The following is an 8,792-nucleotide window of genomic DNA, read 5'->3' on the forward strand; positions in this document are numbered from 1 at the left end:
ATTTTATTAGAGATGGGGTTTCACTGTGTTGCCCAGGCTGGTCTCGAACTCCTGAGCTCAGGCAATCCACCCACTTTTATCCAAAGGACAGGCAATAATACATGCTGGTGATAATTTGGAGAAAAGGGATCACTTGTTCACTGTTGGTGGGAATGTAAATTAGTACAACCACTATGTAAAACAGTTTGGAGGTTTCACAAGAAAACTAAAAATATAGCTACTATATGATCCAACAATCCCACTGCTGGGCATATTCCCAAAGGAAAGAAAATTAGTATATCTAAGAGATATATTTTCATTGCAGCACTACTTACAGTAGTGAAGATTTGATGCACCCTAAGTGCCCATCAACAGATGAATGGATAAAGAAAATGTGGTACATATACACAATGGAGCAATATTCAGCCATAAGAAAGAATGAGGTTCTGTCATTTGCAACAACATGGATGGAACTGGAGATCATTATGTTAAGTGAAATAAACCAGGCACAGGAAGACAAACTCACATGTTCTCACTTATTTGTGGGAGTTAAAATTAAAACAATTGAACTGATGGAGATAGAGAGTAGAATGATGGCTACCACGGGCTGGGAAGGGTAGTGGGAGTTTGGTGAGAGAAGTGGGGATGCTTAATGGGTACAAAAAAATAGAAAGAATGAATAAGATCTGGTATTTGATAGCACAATAGAATGACTATAGTCAACAATAATTTAATTGTACATTTTAAAATAACTAAGAGTGTAATTGGTTTGTAGCATAAAGGGTAAATGGTTGAGATGAGAGATACCCCATTTACTCTGATGTGACTAGTACACATTTTGTGCTTGTATCAAAATATCCCATATACCCTATATACACCTACTATGTACCCACCAAAAATAAAAATAAAAAATAAAAAGAATTAAAAATGCATTTCAGGACATCCCCTCCAAACACCTGTGGGTGGACAAATTATAGTTCACAGTTGCTCCTGTATCCCTCATCACAATTGACCTTCCCCCCAACTGTGGGAGGCAATTGCTCTTATGCCAGGTTACAGGTGGGGAAATTGAGGCATCTGCTCTTCCCATGCCCACTCTATCCCCCAATGAAAGCACTATTGGGAGTGGCACTATAGCCCCAAGATGGAGGCATGGAGGGCAGCAGAAGCTGAGCCACAGTCCTTGCGCACTCCCTGGCCTGCCCCTTGGAGAGCATGCGGAAGAGGAAGTAGAAGTCTCAGATCTGCTTCTCTCTGAGAATATGGATCATTGTCTTCTGGATTCCTCTCCCCCTTAACATAGAGGAAAAACTCCAAAATGAACTTGCTTGTGCTCCACTCCCTCAGTCTTTCTCTCACGATTCAATAAAATTATCATTACTGAGGGCTGATTTCCAGGACTTTGATTGATGCCTATAGGCTACCAAAGGAAGGATTCTTTGAGCTGTTAATGGAGGGGAAAACAGGAGGTCATTTTTAAAAATAATTGTTATTACATATCTTCTCCCTGGTAGCATGCATTCCCCAAGTCTCTGATCCTCCCATATCTGGTTTATTGCTAGGGCTTACATGAATTGCCCAATTTCCCATGGCAACTCAGATGACCCCAGAAGACTAGCTCAACTCCCCAAGACATTTGTATGATTTTCTAGTTGGGGACCTATCTCCACAAAGAAGACCACTATCTATACCCACCTATGGGGGCTTCCTGCTCACTAACAAGAACGTGTAGAATAGAGTTTATGCTCCCTAGGCTTATATATTTTCTCTGTCAATTATTTGTTCATTAGTTTAGATAGTTTGCTGTTATTCTTCCAGTTTCAGTTTCTTCATTTGTACAATTTGGTTAAAAATAATTACTCTTTAGGCCGGGCGCAGTGGCTCACGCCTGTAATCCCAGCACTTTGGGAGGCCAAGGCGGGCGGATCACGAGGTCAGGAGATCGAGACCATCCCGGCTAACACAGTGAAACCCTGTTTCTACTAAAAAAAAAAAAAAAAAACCAAAAAAAAAAAAAAATTAGCTGGGCGTGGTGGCAGACGCCTGTAGTCCCAGCTACACTGGAAGCTGAGGCAGGAGAATGGCGTGAACCCAGGAGGTGGAGCTTTCAGCGAGCCGAGATCGCGCCACTGCACTCCAACCTGGGCAACAGAGCGAGACTCCATCTCAAAAAAAATAAAATAAAATAAAAATACAAAAATTAGCTGGGCGTGGTGGCAGGCACCTGTAATCTTAGCTACTTGGGAAGTAGAGACAGGAGAATGGCTTGAACCTGGGAGGCAGAGATTGCAGTGAGCTGAGATCATGCCATTGCACTCCAGCCTGGGCAACAGAGCAAGACTCCATCTCAAAAAAAAAATAATAATAATAATAATAATTACTCTTTAAGGATGATATGAGACCAGATAAATGAGTGAGTAAATGTAAAGTGTCTGGCCCAAAGTAGATGTACAATAAGTATCCCCGTAAGGGAGCCCCAGCCTTTCTACTGTACAGATCTGAGGCCCTTTTTCAGGCTTAGATTAACTCCCAGTGTTCCTTTGCTGTGGGCACCAGTGCCTCAGCCACTTTCTTTCTTTGTATCTCATGTTAGATGCCACTGTCTTAGGCTCTTGTGGACCTCTGTAATTTTCTTTCATGGACATATTAGTTAAAGTACAAGTTTTACCCACACTCTATTCTAAGTAAAATGTCCTTGCCCAAAGCCGATGCCGCCTACATAGCCACATTTTCTACCATATGATTCTGCCTGTCCTCCTTCCCCCTGCCACAGCCAAATTTTTGTGGTAGGGTAGGGAGAAAGACTTGTTCTAAGGATGTAAGCTGGCCTGTATGGGCTGGCTTGAAAAAATTAGCTGGCCCAATCAGATCAATCAGATTCTCTCTTTCTTAAATGTAAAATATGAAACAGAAAATGACAACAACAACAAAAACAAACAGTGAATTATTACAGCTAAAAGGTCATGAGGTACAGTTGAGGCTGAAGAAGTCATGATAGGCCATGTACAGAGAGATTTATTAGTAATCATGAGTAATTAAAGGCAGTCAAGTAATAGTGGAATGGAAAGAAGCATGCATTAAAAACGTAGCCAAGTCACTATAAGGAAGACCTTAAACTCCTGTTATAAGTCTCTAGGGCCACCTTAAAGTCCAAAATATCCCTTACTCCAATCTTGGTGTGGTCTATACCTGTTATTTTTTAATGAATGAATGAATGAATGAATTATTCGAGCCAGGTCTGCTCTGCGGCCCAGGCTGGAGTGCAGTGGCAGTCATAACATACTGCAGCCTGGAAATTCTGAGCTCAAGTGATCCTCTGGCCTCAGCTTCCCAAGTAGCTGGAACTACAGGTGTGTACCATCACACCTGGCTTCTGTTATAGCTTTTATTCTTAGATTTCTGCACCATTCCTTCCATCCTATTAGTCCACTCATAGTCTTAGAATAAACTTCACTTTATTTTAGTTAGCTTAAATGGGTTTCTTGCAAACAATTTAGCCTGAATAGACCCTCTGCTCTTTCTTGCATTTCTCATGGATTATATAGAACATTTTACCCTGGATAAAATGACCAAATTAAATATGGATTTCACTTATATGAAAACTTGCATCAAGTAATAATGGATATTAGTTGCAAGCACAATTATGATGTTTCTCTCAATATTCTGCCTGGAAACAGGGATAAAGGGAAGTGGAGAACTCTGATAGAATGCCGGATCGTTTGATGTAGGTTGAAGGGGCTACAGTGGCAATGAGAAATGAGCTCATCCAAATAATGTTGATGAGGATGTGGGAGCGGGAGTGTGGTCTTGCAGAAATGATCAGGAAAGCTCAAGTCACTGCCTCTTCACTCTCCTAGCTACATCAATACAATATGTAGCTACCCTGCCTGGTTTGGCTGACCTCCAAATGAGTCAACGGGTTTTTAACTTGGTGCTTTTAGAATGCTCTGGTTGATCTCTAGAGCTTTCTACCTCACTTTTCTCTCATCTTATCATCTAGTCCCCACTACCTCTTCCCCTCTCATTTCCCTGCCTTGAACTGCCTATCTTGTCTGGTTGCTTACTCTTTAGCTCTATTATATTTCTGCTCTCCCTGCCTCAGAAGCAAACCTATGCACCATAAAGCATTTTGCCTATCATAGCAACTTGTGGGAGTTAAAATTAAAACAATTGAACGGATGGAGATAGAGAGTAGAATGATGGCTACCACAGGCTGGGAAGGGTAGTGGGAGTTTAGTGGGAGAAGTGGGGATGGTTAATGGGTACAAAAAACATAGAAAGAATGAATAAGATCTAGAATTTGATAGCACAATATCAAATATATGGAGAACTGACCTAGTGTTCCTTGTTCTATCCTCTTTGAACTCCCTGGGTGAGATTCTAAAGATAAGATAAGTGCGTTTCATTCCTCTACTGATTTGGTGTCTATTTTCACTCTGGAACTCCCCATCTTTCCACTTTCTCCACAAATTCTCTCAACTCACGCTAAATACATCTATAAATTATCTACTGCTGCAGAATGGAAATAAATGCAGCTACTTTGCTGGCACTGACTTGTGGCTTGGCTCTGACTCAACCTCTTGGGTGCAGGCAAGAGTAATAACTGAACAGTGGCATATCAGCCCGTGGAAGGAAATGGCCTGGAAATAGACTGAAGCAGACAGGATATTGGTCTTTCTTGGACATTGTTCTGGATGAAATGACAAAAAACAATGGAAAGAAAATTGGCCCACGAATTTAGGCATAATGATCAACCTGAATAAGGTGTCTGTACTACTAGTCTTCAACTACAAATAACAGAGAACAATGTAACCTCAGGCAAAATAGGAAAATTTATTGTAAGTTGGGGTATGTCACAATACCTAAGATTAAGCAAGTTACTGGACCTCAGAAGTGGACTAGAACAGGCAACTTCAAAGTCTTCAGAAACTTGGACAACAGGCAATATCATTTATTCTTCTCTTTATGTTTCTCCTTGTTTCATCATCTGTGATGAGCAGCTTTCTCTGCTCCTTAGAAAGCATGAGAAAATAGTTTGCCCATACTGCCAAGGCAGTATTGTTTACTTTCTAACCTTCAGCTACAGGGAAAAAAAGTCCCTCCCTTCCTCCCTCTCTCACTCTTTTACTTCTTACTCTCTCTCTCTCTCTGTTTCCCCTGAAATTTCAAATTCCTGGAAAGAGCTTCAAAATAGTCAGGTGCTCCTCCTTGGGCCAATCAAGTTAGCCCTAGTGTTGGGACAGCAGTTATAACCCACATTTACTTTAGAGATCCCACCCCTATGAGAATGGAAGTAGAAAATGAGGGATAGTTTAATGGGTTACCTGAAATACACAGCCACTCCAAAAGGGATTTACTCAGTGGCCAAGCAGAGGGCATGCATCTGAGAACAAACCCCAAAAGGCTCTGCTTCCTCAGTAACTGCTCTCAGTTTTCAGTTCCTTAAGAGTGAGGAAAACAAAGATTTAAACTCAGACGGGTGTTGTAGCTCACACCCATAATCCCAGCAATTTGAGAGGCCGAGGCAGGCAGATCACTTGAGGCCAGGAGTTCAAGACCAGCCTGGCCAGCATGGCGAAGCCCCGTCTCTACTAAAAATACAAAAAAATTAGCCAGGCGTGGTGGCACATGCCTGTAATCCCAGCTACTTGGGATGTTAAGACACGAGAATCATTTGAACCCAGGAGGCGGAGGTTGAAGTGAGCCAAGATCGCGCCACTGACCTCCAGCCTGGGCAACAGAGAGACTCTGTCTCAAAACAAAAACAAAAACAAAAACAAAAATATTTAAATGCAAGAGGAAGTTAAAGTAGTGAAATAAAATGGCTAGCAGCCTGTTTAGTGGATTGAGTCAAACCTAACTATAACCAGGCCTGTAACATAGCAAACACTTAAAAAATGTTAGCTATTATTATGGCAATCTGAAGAGGCTACGTGCAGTTGGACTCTGAGCAAAAGGGATTAGATAATCTTTGCAGGTAGTTGCTACAGAGCATGAAGGAGCCTGAGAAAGGTTTCCACTGTGTAGGAGAATATATCTCCTTAAGATCCAAGACTTAGGTTGCTACACACAATGGTCTCTTCCTTGTACAGGGCTAGTCAACAATGACAAATTCTTGGGTTTGGGCTCTATTTTTTCTAGATTCTGTGCAAACTTTTGTTTTGTTATGACAACACAACAATTACCTCATCCTTGTTACAGTTGAACCCAACCAAGACAACTCTCTGCACATCCCACTCCCCGCTCCACCCAAATAATTCTATTTCAGTTGTTTCTGCTTCAAAATCATCCGGATTGAATGTCGAAAGTTCCTGGTGTTTTTTAATTATGTTTAGAAGACATATAGTCTCCTTTATAAAAATATGGAAAACACTCAAGTAACAATATTATAAGCACACACCATCCCTCCAGGTCGATGACCTTTTGCTAATCTCCATTCTCTGTTGATTTCTTTAGAATTCCAACTGGAAAGGCTCTTTCTGACCTTGTCCCCAAATGTACCCTTTGGGCCTGTGACTTCCCCTTGATGGTGGAGTCACATCATACATACATGTCAAAATAAGAATATAAATAATGGGAGTGAATCTGCCTACCATTCCACTAAGTAAGTCTATGTCCCAGAATGAGTGAAGGTTGGGAGACTTGAATCTGCTCTTCAATCAGGTGATTTCAGTTTCTGTGTGCTTCTTGTAATGTGTTTCATCATCTTGAGTGTGTTACTAGTGTTTAAGTATATTTACTTTTCATGCAATAGGGGCCATAACCAGAAGCCAGCTACTTAATCTGTTGCTTAATTGAAGAAACAGGGATCTGTTCCAACACTGACCTCACTGATAAGCATTATGCAGATCTTTAACATGGAGCCTTCATAAATGAGTTTCAAGGATAATTTTGACTACATGTCATTTTCCCTTAAATTTTGAATCCCCTTTAGAATCAGGCCTCACTATAAAATGAAATTTTACTGTACCAACTATAATCTGCTGGCTGAGAAAAAATGGCTTTTTTCCCCTACCAGCTTACTAAGAGTGTGTGTTTTAGACAAGCTACTGCAAAGTATATATAGCATAGAGAGAACAGAAAAAGGTTTGGTCATGGACACCAACCCTCTGAACACTTGGCCAGTCATGGACACCAACCTTCTGAACACTTGGCCAGTGGTTGTGAAATTTTCTAGTTGGTGCTTGGGTACTGGGGTCTGGAGATGGACATTGTACCCTCCATATCCCACCTTACAACCCGTCTTAGTCCATTTGTGCTTCTATAACAGAGTACCTGAAACTGGGTAATTTATAAAGAACAGAAATTTATTTTCTTACAGTTCTGGAGGCTGGAAAGTCCAAGATCAAGACGCTGGCAGGTTCAATTGTCTCATGAGGGCCTTCTTGCTGCATCTACCAGAGGAAAGGAATAATATGTCCTCACATGGCAGAAAGCAGAAGGGCATACAAGTGAACACTTCTTGAAGCCTCTTTTATAAGGGACTTAATCCCATTCACAAAGGGAGGAGCTCCAATGACCTAATCTTCTCTTAAAGGCCTCACCTCTTAATACCATCACATTGCCTTTAAGTTCCAACACCTGAATTTCAAAGAGGACACATTCAAACCATAGCACAACCTAAGATTCTATTCTGCCAGTAGAGCAAAGGTTTATGGAAAAATAATGAATCAGGTAGTATGTTTTCAAATTAGCATCCAGGAAAAAGGCAATTGTAAGGATATGTGTGATGAGGAATGGGGAATAAGATGCAGAAGTTCTGTTAAAAAGAGGACATTGGTTGGGAAGGAATGGGATCCTGAAAATTGGAGTAGGGGACTATGAGAAGATCCCAGTGAAGCTGGAGACATCAGACTCCTAAATTCTACAGACTCTTCTTTGCCAGTCATTCTAGTCTTGTCTGAAAAGGTTAACCCTGCTTTGCCTGAAGAACCTGCAATGACCTTCCTTGAGGCACTGCTGAGTTTCATCAGAACTTACCCACAACCCCTCTTTGCTTCTAGACATAGAGTTAGACTCAAGTTCCAGGAGACCTTGAAAGGTGTGCTACACACCAAGACAACTGCATGATTTTTTTCAGTTTATATAGACAGAAATCTGGGGAATATCTGTGGAAGTGGATATTAAGGGTGTGGGATAATTTTGGAAGGAATACGAAGTTGGATCAGGCTAACTTTATTAATATAGGCCCACTAAGCAGGAATAGTGAATTGAATGTTTTAGCTCAAGGTGTTAGGGCTCTAACAGTTTGGTTGGTTGGCTGAAACATGGATCAAAAGTGGCCTACACTAAATGAAGTTGAAATGATAGAACTGTCTTGGTATACTATAAAGGAAGGGATCTAAAGACTTAGGAAGATTAGAATGTTAGAGTCGACTTATTGTTTAAGATCCCTTCGCCCAGATTGGGAGAACACACCTTTCAACATGATTGTGGGAAATAAATTTGTGAGGGGGAACCCCAGCATCTTTGAAGAGTTCTGTGGTTGCTTTTCTCTTTAGGTCAGAAATTATAATGGGAACTGTTGCCTCTAAACTGGGATCCCTGGACGCAATAGAGGCAATCAGATCCTGGGGCAGCAGGGGCCAAATGGTGGAACTAAATCACCAAAAACAAGGTGAGTGTGGTTACTGTGATGGACAGGGGAGTCAAAGCAATAATCAAAATAGTGTAACTTTCGGAGACCTTTGGCATTGGCTGGTTGATCATCATGTCCCTAGAAAAGAAATAGATGGACTGTCTTATAAATTCTTCCTTGATCTGTATAAGCAGGAGCATTCTAGTTTGAGTGAACAATGTCTAACTTGAATCAA

Source organism: Papio anubis, chromosome X, assembly GCF_008728515.1.
Source record: "Papio anubis isolate 15944 chromosome X, Panubis1.0, whole genome shotgun sequence".
Classification (NCBI taxonomy): Eukaryota; Metazoa; Chordata; class Mammalia; order Primates; family Cercopithecidae; genus Papio; species Papio anubis.